This window comes from Arachis ipaensis, chromosome B3 (genome assembly GCF_059453495.1).
Source record: "Arachis ipaensis isolate K30076 ecotype BB chromosome B3, ASM5945349v1, whole genome shotgun sequence".
Lineage (NCBI taxonomy): Eukaryota > Viridiplantae > Streptophyta > Magnoliopsida > Fabales > Fabaceae > Arachis > Arachis ipaensis.
The window spans coordinates 63,156,098-63,176,326 of record NC_142438.1 but is presented as its reverse complement, the minus strand read 5'-3'; the positions used below and the strand labels follow the sequence as shown (position 1 = coordinate 63,176,326).

Sequence of the window (20,229 nt, the reverse complement as noted above, 5' to 3'; positions counted from 1 at the left end):
GCAGCAGAACTGCAAGTTTCATGGACTTCCATCTGAAGATCCTTTTCAGTTCTTGACTGAATTCTTGCAGATATGTGATACTGTTAAGACTAATGGAGTAGATCCTGAAGTCTACAGGCTCATGCTTTTCCCTTTTGCTGTAAGAGACAGAGCTAGATTATGGTTGGATTCTCAACCCAAAGACAGCCTGAACTCTTGGGATAAGCTGGTCACGGCTTTCTTAGCCAAGTACTTTCCTCCTCAAAAGCTGAGCAAGCTTAGAGCTGATGTTCAAACCTTCAGACAGAAAGAAGGTGAATCCCTCTATGAAGCTTGGGAAAAATACAAACAGTTGACCAAAAAGTGTCCTTCTGACATGCTTTCAGAATGGACCATCCTGGATATATTCTATGATGGTTTATCTGAGCTATCAAAGATGTCACTGGACACTTCTGCAGGTGGATCCATTCACCTAAAGAAAACGCCTGCAGAAGCTCAAGAACTCATTGACATGGTTGCTAATAACCAGTTCATGTACACTTCTGAAAGGAATCCTATGAGTAATGGGACGCCTATAAAGAAGGGAGTTCTTGAAGTTGATACTCTGAATGCCATATTGGCTCAGAATAAAATATTGACTCAGTAAGTCAATATGATTTCTCAGAGTCTGCATGGAATGCAAGCTGCATCCAACAGTACTCAAGAGGCTTCTCCTGAAGAAGAAGCTTATGATCCTGAGAACCCTGCAATAGCAGAGGTAAATTACTTAGGTGAACCTTATGGAAACACCTATAACTCAACATGGAGAAATCATCCAAATTTCTCATGGAAGGATCAAAAGCCCCAACAAGGCTTTAATAATGGTGGAAGAAATAGGTTTAGCAATAGCAAGCCTTTTCCATCATCAACTCAGCAACAGACAGAGAACTCTGAACAAAATGCTTCTAATTTAGCAAATCTAGTCTCTGATCTATCTAAGGCCATTGTAAGTTTCATGAATGAAACAAGGTCTTCCATTAGAAATCTGGAAGCACAAGTGGACCAGCTGAGTAAAAGGATCACTGAAATCCCTCCTAGTACTCTCCCAAGCAATACAGAAGAGAACCCAAAAGGAGAGTGCAAGGCCATTGACATAAGCGCCATGGCCGAACCTGTGAGGAGAGGAGAGGACGTGAATCCCAAGGAGGAAGACCCCCTGGGACGTCCAGTGGTCAATAAGGAGCTTCCCTCTGAGGAACCAAAGGACTCTGGGGCCCATCTAGAGACCATAGAGATCCCATTGAACCTCCTTATACCCTTCATGAGCTCTGATGAGTATTCCTCTTCTGAAGAGAATGAGGATGTTACTGAAGAGCAAACTGCCAAGTTTCTTGGTGCAATCATGAAGCTAAATGCCAAATTATTTGGCATTGATACTTGGGAAGTTGAACCTCCCTTGTTCATCAATGAACTAAGTGATCTGGATCAACTGACATTGCCTCAGAAGAGACAGGATCCTGGAAAGTTCATAATACCCTGTACCATAGGCACCATGATCTTTAAGGCTCTGTGTGACCTTGGTTCAGGAATAAACCTCATGCCCCTCTCTGTAATAGAGAAACTGGGAATCTATGGGGTGTAAGCTGCTAAAATCTCACTAGAGATGGCAGACAGCTCAAGAAAACAGGCTTATGGACAAGTAGAAGATGTATTAGTAAAGGTTGAGGGCCTTTACATACCTACTGATTTCATAGTCCTGGATACTGGAAAGGAAGAGGATGAATCCATCATCCTAGGAAGACCTTTCCTGGCCACAGCAAAAGCTGTGATTGATGTTGACAGAGGTGAAATATTCCTTCAATGGAATGAGGACTCCCTTGTGTTTAAAACTCAAGGATCTCCCTCTGCAACCATGGAGAGGAAGCAGAAAAAGCTTCTCTCAAAGCAGAGTCAACCAGAGCCCCCACAGTCAAACTCTAAGTTTGGTGTTGGGAGGCCACAACCAAACTCTAAGTTTGGTGTTGGAGAGTCTCAATAAAGCTCTGCACATCTGTGAGGCTCCATGAGAGCCCACTGTCAAGCTATTAACACTAAAGAAGTGCTTGTTGGGAGGCAACCCAATGTTTATCTAATTCTTATTTTTATTGTTTTTCATGTTTTCTTAGGTTCATGATCATGTGGAGTCACAAAATAAATTTAAAAATTGAAAACGGAATCAAAAACAGCAGAAGAAAAATCACACCCTGGAGGAGCATCTGTCTGGCGTTCAGCGCCAGAATAGAGCATGGTTCTGGCGCTGAATGCCCAAAATGGGCAGCTTCTGGGCGCTGAACGCCAGAACAGGCATGGTTCTGGCGTTCAACGCCAGAAATGGCACACAAATGGGCGTTGAACGCCCAAAATGGCCACCAACCTGGCGCTGAACGCCCAGAGTTGGGTACAAAGGCATTTTTACATGCCTAATGGGTGCAGGGATGTAAATCCTTGAACACCTCAGGATCTGTGGACCCCACAGGATCCCCACCTACCTCCACTCACTTCTTCTCACCACTCTCTTTCACACAACCCCATAAACACTCTTCCCTAAAAGCCCTTCACCAATCACCTCAATCTCTCTTCCCCATTAAACCTTCACCACTCACATCCACCCACTCTTCCCAATAAACCTACCTCATAAACTCCACCTACCTTCAAAATTCAAAACCAATTTCCCACCCAAACCCACCCATATGGCCGAAACCTTTCCCCCCTTCCCTTCCCTATATAAAGCCCTCCATTCTTCATCAAATTCACACAACACACCCCTCTACACTCCTCTTGGCCGAAACCACATCTCCCTCTCCCTCTCCATATTTCTTCTTCTTCCTCTTCTATTCTTTTGTTTATTGCTCGAGGGCGAGCAATATTCTAAGTTTGGTGTGGTAAAAGCATAGCTTTTTTGTTTTTCCATTACCATTGATGGCACCTAAGACCGGAGAATCCTCTAGAAGAGGGAAAGGGAAGATAAAAGCTTCCACATCCAGTCATGGGAGATGGAAAGGTTCATCTCTAAAGCCCATCAAGACCACTTCTATGATGTTGTGGCCAAGAAGAAGGTGATCCCTGAGGTCCCTTTTAAACTCAAAAGAAATGAGTATCCAGAGATCCGACATGAAATTCAAAGAAGAGGTTGGGAAGTTCTAACAAATCCCATCCAACAAGTCGGCATCCTAATGGTTCAAGAGTTCTATGCCAATGCATGGATCACCAAGAACCATGATCAAAGTAAGAACCCGGATCCAAAGAACTATGTTACAATGGTTCGGGGGAAATACTTAGATTTTAGTCCGGAGAATGTGAGGTTGGCGTTCAACTTGCCATACATGGAAGAGAACGCACGCCCCTACACAAGGAGAGTCAACTTTGATCAAAGGTTGGACCAAGTCCTTATGGACATATGTGTAGAAGGAGCTCAATGGAAGATTGACTCCAAAGGCAAGCCGGTTCAACTAAGAAGATTGGACCTCAAGCCTATTGCTAGAGGATGGTTGGAGTTTATTCAATGCTCAATCATTCCCACTAGCAACCGGTCTAAAGTTACTATAGACCGGGCCATCATGATCCATAGCATCATGATTGGAGAAGAGGTGGAAGTTCATGAGATTATACCTCAAGAACTCTACAAGGTGGCTGACAAGTCCTCCACTATGGCAAGGTTAGCCTTTCCTCACCTCATTTGCCACCTATGCAATTCAGCTGGGATTGACATACAGGGAGATATCCTCATTAAAGAGGAAAAGCCCATCACTAAGAAAAAGATGGAGCAAGCAAGAGAGCCCAGTCATGGAGCTCAAGAGGCGCAAGAAGCTCATCACCATGAGATTCCGGAAATGCCTCAAATGCACTTTCCTCCACAAAACTATTGGGAGCACATTAACACCTCCCTAGAAGAATTGAGTCCCAATATGGGACAACTAAGGGTGGAACATCAAGAGCACTCCATCATGCTCCATGAAATAAGAGAAGATCAAAAAGCAATGAGGGAGGAGCAACAAAGACAAGGAAGATACATAGAAGAGCTCAAGGACATCATTGGTTCCTCAAGAAGGAAATGCCACCATCACTAAGGTGGATTCATTCCTTGTTCTTATTTCCTCTATTTTTCGTTTTCTATGTTATGTGCTTATCTATGTTTGTGTCTTCATTACATGATCATTAGTAGTTAGTAACTTTGTCTTAAAGTTATGAATGTCCTATGAATCCATCACCTCTCTTAAATGAAAAATGTTTTAATTCGAAAGAACAAGAAGTACATGAGTTTCAAATTTATCCTTGAACTTAGCTTAATTATATTGATGTGGTGACAATGCTTCTTGTTTTCTGAATGTATGCTTGAACAGTGCATATGTCTTTTGAAGTTGTTGTTTAAGAATGTTAAATATGTTGGCTCTTGAAAGAATGATGACTAGGAGACATGTTATTTGATAATCTGAAAAATCATAAAAAGGATTCTTGAAGCAAGAAAAAGCAGCAAAGAACAAAGCTTGCAGAAAAAAAAAAAAGGGGGCGAAAAAAAATAGAAAAAAAAATAATAATAAAGAAAAAGAAAAAGCAAGCAGAAAAAGCCAATAACCCTTAAAACCAAAAGGCAAGGGCAAAAAAAAAAGGGGATCCCAAGGCTTTGAGCATCAGTGGATAGGAGGGCCTAAAGGAATAAAATCCTGGTCTAAGCGGCTAAACCAAGCTGTCCCTATCCATGTGCTTGTGGCGTGTAGGTGTCAAGTGAAAACTTGAGACTGAGTGGTTAAAGTCAAGGTCCAAAGCAAAAGAAGAGTGTGCTTAAGAACCCTGGACACCTCTAATTGGGGACTTTAGCAAAGCTGAGTCACAATCTGAAAAGGTTCACCCAATTATGTGTCTGTGGCATTTATGTATCCGGTGGTAATACTGGAAAACAAAGTGCTTAGGGCCACGGCCAAGACTCATAAAGAAGCTGTGTTCAAGAATCATCATACTGAACTAGGAGAGTCAATAACACTATTCGAAATCTGAGGTTCCTATAGATGCCAATCATTCTGAACCTCAATGGATAAAGTGAGATGCCAAAACTATTCAAGAGGCAAAAAGCTTTAAGTCCCGCTCATATGATTGCAGCTATGTTTCATTGATAGTTTGGAATTTATAGTATATTCTCTTCTTTTTATCCTATTTGATTTTTAGTTGCTTGGGGACAAGCAACAATTTAAGTTTGGTGTTGTGATGAGCGGATAATTTATACGCTTTTTGACATTGTTTTTAGTATGTTTTTAGTAGGATCCAGTTACTTTTAGGGATGTTTTCATTAGTTTTTATGTTAAATTCACATTTCTGGACTTTACTATGAGTTTGTGTGTTTTTCTGTAATTTCATGTATTTTCTGGCTGAAATTGAGGGACTTGAGCAAAAATCAGATTCAGAGGTTGAAAAAGGACTGCTGATGCTGTTGGATTCTGACCTCCCTGCACTCAAAGTGGATTTTCTGGAGCTACAGAACTCGAAATGGCGCGCTTCCAATTGCGTTGGAAAGTAGACAGCCAGGGCTTTCCAGCAATATATAATAGTCCATACTTTGGCCAAGAATTGACGACGTAAACTGGCGTTCAACGCCAGCCTTCTGCCCAAATCTGGCGTCCAGCGCCAGAAAAGGATCCAAAACCAAAGTTAAACGCCCAAACTGGCACAGAAACTGGCGTTCAACTCCACAAATGGCCTCTGCACGTGCAACACTCAGGCTCAGCCCAAACACACACCAAGTGGGCCCCGGAAGTGGATTTATGCATCAATTACTTACTCATGTAAACCCTAGTAGCTAGTTTATTATAAATAGGACCTTTTACTATTGTATTAGGCATCTTTGGATCACCTTATGATCCTTTGATCACGTTTTAGGTGGCTGGCCATCTCGGCCATGCCTGGACCTTCACTTATGTATTTTCAACGGTAGAGTTTCTACACTCCATAGATTAAGGTGTGGAGCTCTGCTGTTCCTCAAAGATTAATGCATAGTACTACTGTTTTCTATTCAATTCTTCTTATTTTGCTTCTAAGATATCTATTCGCACCCAAGAACGTGATGAAGGTGATGATTATGTGTGACGCTCATCATCCTTCTCCCTTATGAACGCGTGCCTGACAAACACTTCCGTTCTACATGAATTAAGCTAGAATGAATATCTCTTAGATCTCCTAACCAGAATCTTCGTGGCGTAAGCTAGAATGATGGCGGCATTCAAGAGAATCCGGAAGGTCTAAACCTTGTCTGTGGTATTCCGAGTAGGATTCAATGATTGAATTACTGTGACGAGCTCCTAACTCGCGATTGCAGGGCGTTAGTGACAGACGTAAAAGGATAGTAAATCCTATTCCAGCATGATCGAGAACCGACAGATGAATAGCCGTGCCGTGACAGGGTGCGTGAGCATATTATTCACTGAGAGGATAAGATGAAGCCATTGACAAGGGTGATGCCTCCAGACGATTAGCCGTGCCGTGACAGGGCATTGGATCATTTTCCCGAGAGATGACCGAAAGTAGCCATTGACAGTGGTGATGTATCACATAAAGCCAGCCATGGAAAGGAGTAAGACTGATTGGATGAAGATAGCAGGAAAGCAGAGGTTCAGAGGAACGAAAAGCATCTCCATTCACTTATCTGAAATTCCTACCAATGAATTACATAAGTATCTCTATCCCTATTTTATTATATAATATTCGAAAACACCATTATCACTTTATATCTGCCTGACTGAGATTTACAAGGTGACCATAGCTTGCTTCATACCAACAATCTCCGTGGGATTCGACCCTTACTCACGTAAGGTATTACTTGGACGACCCAGTGCACTTGCTGGTTAGTTGTATCGAAGTTGTGACAATCATGAATTAAGATCAGAGCACCAAGCTTTGGAGCCATTACCAGGATTTGTTCGAGCCTGGAGATCACAATTTCGTGCACCAGGGGCTGGCCATTCGGCCATGCCTGGACCTTCATTACTTATGTATTTTCAACGGTAGAGTTTCTGCACTCCATAGATTAAGGTGTGGAGCTCTGCTATTCCTCAAAGATTAATGCAAAGTACTACTGTTTTCTATTCAATTCATCTTATTTCGCTTCTAAGATATTCATTCGCACTTCAACCTGAATGTGATGAACGTGACAATCATCATCATTCCCTATGAACGCGTGCCTGACAACCACTTCCGTTCTACATTAGATTGAATGAGTATCTCTTAGATCTCTTAATCAGAATCTTCGTGGTATAAGCTAGATTGATGGCGGCATTCATGAGAGTCTGGAAAGTCTAAACCTTGTCCGTGGTATTCCGAGTAGGACTCTGGGATTGAATGACTGTGACGAACTCCAAACTCGCGAGTGTTGGGCGTAGTGATAGACGCAAAAGGATAGTAAATTCTATTCCAGTATGATCGAGAACCTCCAAGATGATTAGCCATGCAGTGACAGCGCATCGGACCATTTTCACAGAGAGGAATAGGATGCAACCAACGACAAGGGTGATGCCTCCAGACGATTAGCCGTGCTGTGACAGAGCATTTGGACTATTTTCCCGAGAGGATTGAAAGTAGCCATTGGCACCGGTGACATCCTTACACAAAGCCAGCCATAGAAAGGAGTAAGACGGATTGGATGAAGACAGCAGGAAAGCAGAGGTTCAGAGGAATGAATGCATCTCCATACGCTTATCTGAAATTCTCACCAATGATTTACATAAGTATTTCTATCCTTATTTTAGTATTAATTTCGAAAACTCCATAACTATTTTATATCTGCATGACTGAGATTTACAAGGTGACCATAGCTTGCTTCATACCAACAATCTCCGTGGGATCGACCCTTACTCACGTAAGGTTTATTACTTGGACGACCCAGTGCACTTGCTGGTTAGTTATGCGAAGTTGTGAAGATATGTTTAGACCATGGTTCTGTGCATCCGTTTTTGGTGCCATCGCCAGGGAATCAATTTCGAACAGTAATTCACAACCTGAGTAACAATTTCACATACCAAGTTTTTGGCGCCGTTGCCGGGGATTGTTCGAGTTTGGACAACTGACGGTTCATCTTGCTGCAAAGATTAGGTAATTTTCTTTTTGTTTTCTTTTTAAAAATTTTTCAAAAATCTTTCAAAAATTTTCTCATCTGTTTTCGAAAAAAATAAAAAATGTTTTCAAAAATATATTTTTCTTCAGAATTTTTAAGAATGAATTCTAGTGTTTCATGAAGCATGTTGAAGCCTGGCTGGCTGTAAAGCCATGTCTCAATTCTTTTGGACTCAAAAGAAGAGCTTCTTTATCTTTCTTAGCAAATTGGCTGCTGAATGTAAAGTTCTACTAAAGCTTGGCTGGCTATTAAGCCATGTCTGACCCTTTGATTGGAGCTTTAAACTAAAGAGCATAAGATTCCTGGAATTCATATTAAAAATTTTGGAATCCTTATTTTTCTTTTTCAAAATGATTTTCGAAAAAAATTAAAAGAAAATACAAAAAAATCATAAAATCATAAAAATCAAAAAAAATATTTTGTATTTCTTGTTTGAGTCTTGAGTCAGATTTAAAGTTTGGTGTCAATTGCATATTCATCTTGCATTTTTCGAAAAATTCATGCATTCATAGTGTTCTTCATGATCTTCAAGTTGTTCTTGGTAAGTCTTCTTGTTTGATCTTGATGTGTTCATGTTTTGTGTCTTTTCTTGTTTTTCATATGCATTCTTGAATTCTTAGTGCCTAAGCATTAAAGATTTCTATGTTTGGTGTCTTGCATGTTTTCTTTGCATTAAAAATTTTTCAAAAATATGTTCTTGGTGTTCATCTTGACATTCAAAGTGTTCTTGGTGTTCATCTTGACATTCATAACATTCTTGCATGCATTCATTGTTTTGATCCAAAATTTTCATGCATTGCATCATTTTCATGTTTTTTCTCCCTCATCATTAAAAATTCAAAAATCAAAAAAATATCTTTCCCTTTTTCTCTCTCAAAATTTCGAAAATTAGATTTGACTTTTTCAAAAATTTTTAAAAATCTAGTTGTTTTTATGAGTCAAATCAAATTTTCAATTTAAAAATCCTCTCTTTTTCAAAATCTTTTTCAAAAAAATCAAATCTTTTTCATTTTTCTTAGTTATCTTCGAAAATTACAAAAATATTTTTCAAAAATCTTTTTCTTAATTTTATATCATAATTTTCGAAAATAACATCCTCAATTAATGTTTTGATTCAAAAATTTCAAGTTTGTTACTTACTTGTTAAGAAAGATTCAAACTTTGAGTTCTAGAATCATATCTTGTGATTTCTTGTGAATCAAGTCATTAATTGTGATTTTTAAAATCAAATCTTTTTCAAAACTAATTTCAATCATATCTCTTCAAAAATATCTTCTTATCTTATCTTTTTCAAAATTTGATTTTAAAATATCTTTTCTAACTTCTTATCTTCTTATCTTTTCAAAATTGATTTTCAAATTTGTTTCAACTAACTAACTAACTTTTTGTTTGTTTCTTATCTTTTTCAAAACTACCTAACTAACTCTCTCTCTCTCTCTAATTTTCGAAAATATCTTCCATCTTTTTCAAAAATTCTTTTTAATTAACTAATTATTTTAATTTTTTTTATTTTAATTTTCGAAAATTACTAACCTTTTTCAAAAACTATTTTCGAAAATCACTAACTCTTTTTCAAAAATTATTTTCAAAAATTCCCTTTCTCTCTCATCTCCTTCTATTTATTTATTCATCTACTAACACTCCTCTTCATCTCACATCTCTGCTCTCCTCACCCTTGTGTTTCTTTCCTTACATTACATTCTTTGTCCCCTTCCTTTCTTCCACTCACACAGGGACTTCTATACTGTGGTATAAAGGATTCCTATTATTATTATTATTACTATTATTATTATTTTTTCTGTGCCCTCTTCTTTGTCATATGAGCAGGAGCAAGGATAAGAATATTCTTGTTGAAGCAGATCCAGAACCTGAAAGGACTCTGAAGAGGAAACTAAGAGAAGCTAAATTACAACAATCCAGAGATAACCTTTCAGAAATTTTCGAACAGGAAGAGGAGATGGCAGCCAAAAATAATAATAATGCAAGGAGGATTCTTGGTGACTTTACTGCACCTAATTCCAATTTACATGGAAGAAGCATCTCCATTCCTGCCATTGGAGTAAACAACTTTGAGCTGAAACCTCAGCTAGTTTCTCTGATGCAGCAGAACTGCAAGTTTCATGGACTTCCATCTGAAGATCCTTTTCAGTTCTTAACTGAATTCTTGCAGATATGTGATACTGTTAAGACTAATGGAGTAGATCCTGAAGTCTACAGGCTCAAGCTTTTCCCTTTTGCTGTAAGAGACAGAGCTAGAGTGTGGTTGGATTCTCAACCCAGAGATAGCCTGAACTCTTGGGACAAGCTGGTCACGGCTTTCTTAGCCAAGTTCTTTCCTCCTCAAAAGCTGATCAAGCTTAGAGTGGATGTTCAAACCTTCAGACAGAAAGAAGGTGAATCCCTCTATGAAGCTTGGGAAAGATACAAGCAGCTGACCAAAAGGTGTCCTTCTGACATGCTTTCAGAATGGACCATCCTGGATATATTCTATGATGGTCTGTCTGAGTTATCTAAGATGTCATTGGATACTTCTACAGGTGGATCCATTCACCTAAAGAAAACGCCTGCAGAAGCTCAAGAACTCATTGACATGGTTGCTAATAACCAGTTCATGTACACTTCTGAGAGGAATCCTGTGAATAATGGGACGCCTATAAAGAAGGGAGTTCTTGAAATTGATACTCTGAATGCCATATTGGCTCAGAACAAAATATTGACTCAGCAAGTCAATATGATTTCTCAAAGTCTGAATGGAATGCAAGCTGCATCCAACAGTACTCAAGAGGCATCTTCTGAAGAAGAAGCTTATGATCCTGAAAACCCTGCAATAGCAGCGGTAAATTACTTAGGTGAACCTTATGGGAACACCTATAATCCATCATGGAGAAATCATCCAAATTTCTCATGGAAGGATCAAAAGCCTCAACAAGGCTTTAATAATGGTGGAAGAAACATGTTTAGCAATAGCAAGCCTTTTCCATCATCCACTCAGCAACAGACAGAGAATTCTGAGCAGAATCCATCTAGCTTAGCAAATTTAGTCTCTGATCTATCTAAGGCCACTGTGAGTTTCATGAATGAAACAAGGTCTTCCATTAGAAATTTGGAAGCACAAGTGGGCCAGCTGAGTAAAAGGATCACTGAAATCCCTCCTAGTACTCTCCCAAGCAATACAGAAGAGAATCCAAAAGGAGAGTGCAAGGCCATTGAATTAATTACCATGGCCGAACCCACAAGAGAGGAGAAGGACGTGAATCCCAAGGAAGAAGACCTCCTGGGACATCCAGTGATCAATAAGGAGCTTCCCTCTGAGGAACCAAAGGAATCTGAGACTCATCTAGAGACCATAGAGATTCCATTGAACCTCCTTATGCCATTCATGAGCTCTGATGAGTATTCCTCTTTTGAAGAGAATGAGGATGTTACTAAAGAGCAAATTTTTGTTTTTCATGTTTTCTTAGGTTCATGATCATGTGGAGTCACAAAATAAACGAAAAATTTAGAAACAGAATCAAAAACAGCGGAAGAAAAATCACACCCTGGAGGAAGCACCTGTCTGGCGTTCAACGCCAGAACAGAGCATGGTTCTGGCGCTGAACGCCCAAAATGGGCAGTATCTGGGCGCTGAATGCCCAAAATGGGCATCATCTGGGTGCTGAATGCCAGAATTGCACCCTGGAGAGGAGCTGGCGCTGAACGCCCAGAACAAGCATGGTTCTGGCGTTCAACGCCAGAAATGGGCAACAAATGGGCGTTGAACGCCCAAAATGGGCACCAACCTGGCGCTGAACGCCCAGAGTTGTGTGCAAGGGCATTTTACATGCCTAATTTGGTGCAAGGTTGTAAATCCTTGAACACCTCAGGATCTGTGGACCCCACAGGATCCCCACCTACCTCCACTCGCTCTCTTCTCTCTTCTCAATCATCCTCTATTCCCAATAAACACTCTTCCCTATTAACCCTTCACCACTCACATCCACCCACTCCTCCCCATAAACCTACCCAATAAACTCCACCTACCTTCAAAATTCAAATCAATTTCTCACCCAAACCCACCCATATGGCCGAAACTTAAACCTCCCTCCCTTCCCTATATATAGCCCTCCATTCTTCCTCATTTTCACACAACACAACCCTCTCTTCCCTTCTTGGCCGAAACACACCTTCCCCCTCTTCTCCATATTTTCTTCTTCTTCTTCATATTATTCTTTCTTCTCTTGCTCGAGGGCGAGCAATATTCTTAGTTTGGTGTGGTAAAAGCATAAGCTTTTTGTTTTTCCATTACCATTGATGGCACCTAAGACCAGAGAATCCTCTAGAAAAGGGAAAGGGAAGACAAAAACTTCCACCTCCGAGTCATGGGAGATGGAAAGATTCATCTCTAAAGCTCATGAAGACCACTTCTATGATGTTGTGGCCAAGAAGAAGGTGATCCCCGAGGTCCCTTTCAAACTCAAAAGAAATGAGTATCCGGAGATCCGACATGAAATTCAAAGAAGAGGTTGGGAAGTTCTAACAAATCCCATCCAACAAGTCGGCATCCTAATGGTTCAAGAGTTCTATGCCAATGCATGGATCACCAAGAACCATGATCAAAGTAAGAACCCGGATCCAAAGAACTATGTTACAATGGTTCGGGGGAAATACTTGGATTTTAGTCCGGAAAATGTGAGGTTAGCGTTTAACTTGCCTATGATGCAAGGAGATGAACGCCCCTACACTAGAAGGGTCAACTTTAATCAAAGGTTGGACCAAGTCCTCATGGACATATGTGTGGAAGGAGCTCAATGGAAGATTGACTCCAAAGGCAAGCCAGTTCAACTAAGAAAATTGGACCTCAAGCTTGTGGCTAGAGGATGGTTGGAGTTCATCCAACGCTCCATCATCCCCACTAGCAACCGATCTGAAGTTACTGTGGATCGGGCCATCATGATCCATAGCATCATGATTGGAGAAGAAGTAGAGGTTCATGAAGTCATCTCCTTTGAACTCTACAAAATAGCCGAAAAGCCCTCTCCTGGGGCAAGGCTAGCTTTTCCTCATCTTATCTGCCATCTATGTTACTCAGCTAGAGCTTCCATAGAAGGAGACATTCACATTGAGGAAGAGAAGCCCATCACTAAGAAAAAGATGGAGCAAGCAAGAGAGCCCATTCATGGAGATTAAGAGGTGCAGGAAGCTCATCACCATGAGATCCCGGAGATGCCTCATATGCATTTTCCTCCACAAAACTATTGGGAGCAAATCAACACCTCCCTAGGAGAATTAAGTTCCAACATGGGACAACTAAGGGTGGAACATCAAGAGCACTCCATCATCCTTCATGAAATAAGAGAAGATCAAAAAGCAATGAGGGAGGAGCAACAAAGACAAGGAAGAGACATAGAAGAGCTCAAGGACATCATTGGTTCCTCAAGAAGGAAACGCCACCATCACTAAGGTGGACTCATTCCTTGTTCTTACTTTCTCTATTTTTCATTTTCTCTATGTTAAGTGCTTATCTATGTTTGTGTCTTCATTACATGATCATTAGTAGTAGTAACTATGTCTTAAAGTTATGAATGTCCTATGAATCCATCACCTCTCTTAAATGAAAAATGTTTTAATTCAAAAGAACAAGAAGTACATGAGTTTCGAATTTATCCTTGAACTTTGTTTAATTATATTGATGTGGTAACAATGCTTCTTGTTTTCTGAATGAATGCTTGAACAGTGCATATGTCTTTTGAAGTTGTTGTTTAAGAATGTTAAATATGTTGGCTCTTTAAAGAATGATGACAAGGAGACATGTTATTTGATAATCTGAAAAATCATAAAAATGATTCTTGAAGCAAGAAAAAGCAGCAAAGAACGAAGCTTGCAGAAAAAAAAATAAGCGAAAAAAAAAGAAAAAAAATAGAAAGAAAAAGAAAAAGCAAGCAGAAAAAGCCAAAAGCTCTTAAAACCAAAAGGCAAGAGCAAAAAGCCAATAACCCTTAAAACCAAAAGGCAAGGGCAATAAAAAGGATCCCAAGGCTTTGAGCATCAGTGGATAGGAGGGCCCAAAGGAATAAAATCCTAGCCTAAGCGGCTAAACCAAGTTGTCCCTAACCATGTGCTTGTGGCGTGAAGGTGTCAAGTGAAAACTTGAGAATGAGCGGTTAAAGTCAAGGTCCAAAGCAAAAAAAGAGTGTGCTTAAGAACCCTGGACACCTCTAATTGGGGACTTTAGCAAAGCTGAGTCACAATCTGAAAAGGTTCACCCAATTATGTGTCTGTGGCATTTATGTATCCGGTGGTAATACTAGAAAACAAAGTGCTTAGGGCCACGGCCAAGACTCATAAAATAGCTGTGTTCAAGAATCATCATACTGAACTAGGAGAATCAATAACACTATCTGAACTCTGAGTTCCTATAGATGCCAATCATTCTGAACTTCAATGGATAAAGTGAGATGCCAAAACTATTCAAGAGGCAAAAAGCTATAAGTCCCGCTCATTTAATTGGAGCTATGTTTCATTGATAGTTTAGAATTTATAGTATATTCTCTTCTTTTTATCCTATTTGATTTTCAGTTGCTTGGGGACAAGCAACAATTTAAGTTTGGTGTTGTGATGAGCAGATAATTTATACGCTTTTTGGCATTGTATTTAGTATGTTTTTAGTAGAATGTAGTTACTTTTAGGGATGTTTTCATTAGTTTTTATGTTAAATTCACATTTCTGGACTTTACTATGAGTTTTTGTTTTTCTATAATGTCAGATTCAGAGGTTGAAGAAGGACTGCTGATGCTGTTGGATTCTGACCTCCCTGCACTCAAAGTGGATTTTCTGGAAGTCCAAATGGCGCGCTCTCAATTGCGTTGGAAAGCTAATAGTCCATACTTTGGCCGAGTTTAGACGATGCAAACTGGCGTTCAATGCCAGCTCTCTGCCCAATTCTGGCGTCCAGCGCCAGAAACAAGTTGCAAAGTGGAGTTCAACGCCCAAAATGGCACAAAAGCTGGCATTCAACTCCAAGAATGACATCTCCACGTGTAGACTTCAAGCTCAGCCCAAGCATACACCAAGTGGGCCCCGAAAGTGGATTTATGCATCAATTACTTATTTCTGTAAACCCTAGTAACTAGTTTAGTATAAATAGCACTTTTTACTATTATATTTATCATCTTTGGAATCATCTTTGGAATCATCTTTGGATTATCTTTTGATCTGTTGATCACGTTTGGGAGCTGGCCATTCGGCGATGCCTGGACCTTCATTACTTATGTATTTTCAACGGTAGAGTTTCTGCACTCCATAGATTAAGGTGTGGAGCTCGGCTGTTCCTCAAAGATTAATGCAAAGTACTATTGTTTTCTATTCAATTCATCTTATTTCGCTTCTAAGATATTCATTCGCACTTCAACCTGAATGTGATGAACATGACAATCATCATCATTCCCTATGAACGCGTGCCTGTCAACCACTTTCGTTCTACATTAGATTGAATGAGTATCTCTTAGATCTCTTAATCAGAATCTTCGTGGTATAAGCTAGATTGATGGCGGCATTCATGAGAGTCCGGAAAGTCTAAACCTTGTCCGTGGTATTCCGAGTAGGACTCTGGGATTGAATGACTGTGACGAACTCCAAACTCGCGAGTGCTGGGCGTAGTGACAGATGCAAAAGGATAGTAAATTCTATTCCAGTATGATCGAGAACCTCCAAGATGATTAGCCATGCAGTGACAGCGCATCGGACCATTTTCACAGAGAGGAATAGGATTCAACCAACGACAAGGGTGATGCCTCCAGACGATTAGCCGTGCTGTGACATAGCATTTGGACCATTTTCCCGAGAGGATTGAAAGTAGCCATTGGCACCGGTGACATCCTTACACAAAGCCAGCCATAGAAAGGAGTAAGACGGATTGGATGAAGACAGTAGGAAAGCAGAGGTTCAGAGGAATGAATGCATCTCCATACGCTTATCTGAAATTCTCACCAATGATTTACATAAGTATTTCTATCCTTATTTTAGTATTAATTTCGAAAACTCCATAACAATTTTATATCCGCCTGACTGAGATTTACAAGGTGACCATAGCTTGCTTCATACCAACAATCTCCATGGGATCGACCCTTACTCACGTAAGGTTTATTACTTGGACGACCCAGTGCACTTGCTGGTTAGTTATGCGAAGTTGTGAAGATATGTTTAGACCATGGTTCTGTGCATCCGTTTTTGGTGCCATCGCCAGGGAATCAATTTCGAACAGTAATTCACAACCTGAGTAACAATTTCGCATACCAGTGCGCATGCACGCCCCTGTGCATACGCACACGACCCTGCTTTCTTATAAAACCCTTGTTTTCAAGTCTTTCACCTTCCCAACAAGCTTGTAACCTTCTGAGATGCTGTTTCAAGCTTATAAAACCCCATTTTCATCCTTTAAGTCTTAAATCAATATAAAATGCCTAGTGATTGAGAGGAAGCTAGGGAAGGGGGTAACTTCTGGATGAAGAAAGGGGATATAATGAGGAGTTATGGCTAATGATGATGTTATGAGTTGCTAAGCAGGATGGGAGAATGGCTGTATATAATATAAGCCGAATGGTTGTGTATAATATAAGTCGAATTGCTGTGTATGATAAGAGCCGAATGGCTATGTGTAAAGGATGATTATGCATTGGTTATAGATGATTATGAATGAATTATAAAGATGATGAAATCGAAATTGATTGTGATGTGCCTCCGGATAAGATGCAGTGGTATTAACCACTTGCTCCGGGTAACAGGTGAGAATGCCGGGTAAGATGCAGTGGTATTATCCACTTGCTCCGGGTATGAATTGAGAATGAGTGGATGAATGAATGAATGGTAATGATAATGGAAGAGTGTTTCTGTATGTGATTCCGGATAAGATACAGTGGTGTTATCTACTTGCTCCGGGTTAATGTCAATAAGCCGGCTAAAATACAGTGGTGTTATTCACTTGCTCCGTGAAAATTCATGGCTTCGGGTAAGACGCAAGGGCTGTGTTCTGTTGCCGCTTGCTCCGGGCCGAGAAAGTAACACTGCCTGGGTAAGAGGCAAGGTGAAGTTGTTCCCTGCTCCAGGTACGCGGGTAAGATGCAAGGGTTGTGGTGTTGTCCCACTTGCTCCTGTGCTTGGTGTTCTGTCCAATGGTTAGCTACCAGGACATGTCGGGTTGGCTTTGCAACCGACAGATGAGACTCATCAACCACTAGGACAGACATACATCATATGCATCTATATGTCTTTTTTGGATTGCCTAAGTGATTGCATAATTAAATGCTACTTGATTATCTGCTATATTTGAATCCTATTTGTGATTTTCTCTATTTGTAATAATTGTAGTTGTTGTATTTGGTTCTATTGGTGGTTGGGAGGTTCGGAGGAGTTGGAAACGGGAGTTCTAGATAGCTCTGAAGACCCTTAGCTAGTTGCCTATTTGAATTTCCTGGTTTAGTTATGTTTTAAGCTTTAATTATCTGTTGGAAGTTCTAGGAATGCCTTCTGCTTTCCCAAGAAATTATTTGTTAGATATGTGGGTACTGTTACCATGCTAAGAACCTCTGGTTCTCACCCATGCGGGTTTTGTGATTTTCAGATGCAGGATGTAACAACCCCGGTTTTCGAGTACGCGAGATCTTTTTTGAAAGTACGAAGTTCTCCGGAAGATCAGTAAGGGAAAAACCTTTGATATATCATCAAGTATCTCAATCCTCATTATCATTATGTCATCTTTAAGTTAGAACCTTTTCCGAGACAAGCTCGATAACGCGGTCGCGAAGAACCTAGTTTTTGAACCGTATCGGTTAGGAATTTTGATTCGGTTTTTCGTAAATAGTCTCAGTTTGACAAACCGGACCCAATTTATGAGAGAAGAGATATAATAGGATGATATTATAATTATATTAGTATTAGAAGCTTCTTGAATGATATTATAAGGTTACCTGATCAGTTTTAGTTAAAAACAGAATAATCGGTTTAACAGGGTTCACAATTTACTGGTGCAGCTTAGCACCAGCACTCTTTGATGACTTTAGCAATGCTAAGGCCTCATTATTCATGTTTTATTCTCATAATAAATATGTTACTAGTGTCATTTATTCTAGTAGCTCAGAAAATAATTTTTAGAGATGTTTTTGCAAGTGTTCCGATACATCTAGTTTTAGTAGTTATACACATGAGATATTTTAAAATTATTTTAATCCACCTCCAAGCCAACCAATCACAACTCACCCTACACCCCCAAAACCCCCAAGGCTGGCTCATTTTCACTTTGTGGCCGAAAATAGGTAGAGAGAAAAAGAGAGAAAAGATCTTAGTTCCAAATCTTCAAAGCTTGATTTCTGCTGAACTAAAACTCAAATCAAAATTCCAATCCGACCAAAATGATCCTCTCTTCTTTCTCTACATGATCATATGACTTATCAAGGCTGGGATCAAGGTGAGTTGGCTGCACCATCTCTCTTTTGATTCGGTTTCAAGGAAACATTTTTAAATATGTGTTTTCTTGATGTGATTTAGGAGGAAAAAGTGCTTAAGGACCACCTGAAAGTTTGATTGAATTAGGAGCAGCAAAACTAGGTAGGGTGTCACAAAATTAATCTTGATTATTTGTGTTTGAGTTGTGTGAATGTTGTATTATTTGGCTGTGCTAAAAATTGGTTGCATATATGATTGATTCTTGGTGAAAATTTGGTAAAATTTTGATGAAATTTGATGAAATTCAAGCTTTAAAGTTCATGTTCTTGGGCAGCTGGAAAAACGAAACCCTAAGCTTAAATTGAGGTTCAATTTATGTTGAAATCATGTAGAAAAGATGGGGTTTTAGTGGCTGCAATTTTATTTTGAATTATGGTAAAAATCGGTTTCTGAAAAGACTGAAAAACGGGTAAAAACAGAGAAAGAATCTGAAGAACATGAAGAACACTTTGAATGTGATGAAGAACAATGAAGAACAGGCCTTAGATCTTAAAAAGGGAAAGGAAGTAAAATTTTTGGTGTTTTAGGGGTTGTTTGGTAATTTCTGAAAGTTAGGGTGGTAAAAGTAGAAATATTAAAAGTTACAGGTGGTAAAAAGTGAATTTTAAAGGTTAAAAGTAAAAGTAAGTTAATTTTCGAAAATTTAATGATAAAATAATAAAAAATAATAAAATATTAAATAATAATATTTAATTAAAAATAATATTTTAATAAAAATAATAAAATAATGCGGAAAAGGCAGTTTTCTATAAAAGCTTTAGAAAGACAACTTTAAGCGCAGAATCTCATAATTACCTTCATAAAACACTTAGGGAGTGGTAAAAACATATTAGTGAGGCAAAGATAAATAAAAGATAAAGAGTTGAAGAAAGGATAAAAATCGAAGAAAAAGTCTGTAAAGTTTTAATGACAAAAAAACAGATAGAGACTAGTGAACGAACTAGGGCAACGTAGTTAGTCCTTGAATTGCGAATAGGGTTAGGTATTATATGAAAAGTTAAATTGTTTCAGTATAGACTTAATGAACCTATACTTGGGGCAGGCTAACTAATCATACCAAAATTTACATAAGCTTTAAATACATACGTTAAACAGAGAAAGCAGAATAAAGTAAAGAAGCGCATAGAAAAGAACAAACAGAGCAGAATAAAGAAACAAAGTGAAGAGAGTAATATGATAAAGAGCAGAGGACCTATTGAGAGGTCATTTGTTGCATTAAGGCAACCTCAGAGATATCTATATGTTCATCTGCTGGATTGTGGCAGTCAGATAGATAATGGTGCAACCACTGAGAAATGCTTTCCTGCGGTACATATCCATATTTTATTTCTGTAGTGGCAGAGGGGTTATTTCCTGTATACAGGGGTATAGTCAACAGGAAAGCCATATCTGGCTGGTAATGCTGGGTTACGTCGGGAGTGGGTAGAAATCGACAAATGAGCTCATTACCTGCACTAGGACTAGACATGCATCATTCTTGTCTGCGCTTTATTCTCTGTTGTATTCCTACTTGTGTTTGATCTATTTCTTTATGTTTGTTTGCTCGAGTGTTATGTCTGTGCTTTATCTTCTTATTCTTCTGCTTGTGTTTTGTTCTCTATTTTTCTATCTATTTTTAACTTCTGTTTACTACAATACTGTATTCTATTATCCATCTGCTA

General features: G+C 39.3%; 1 non-coding gene across 1 annotated transcript; it reads right to left on the bottom strand.

The window, feature by feature from the left end:
* Positions 1-253: 253 nt before the first annotated feature.
* Positions 254-361, bottom strand: LOC148570886 (small nucleolar RNA R71). Its single transcript, XR_015908758.1, has one exon. It is a non-coding gene; the product is annotated as a small nucleolar RNA R71 (small nucleolar RNA).
* Between the last annotated feature and the right edge of the window lie 19,868 nt (positions 362-20,229).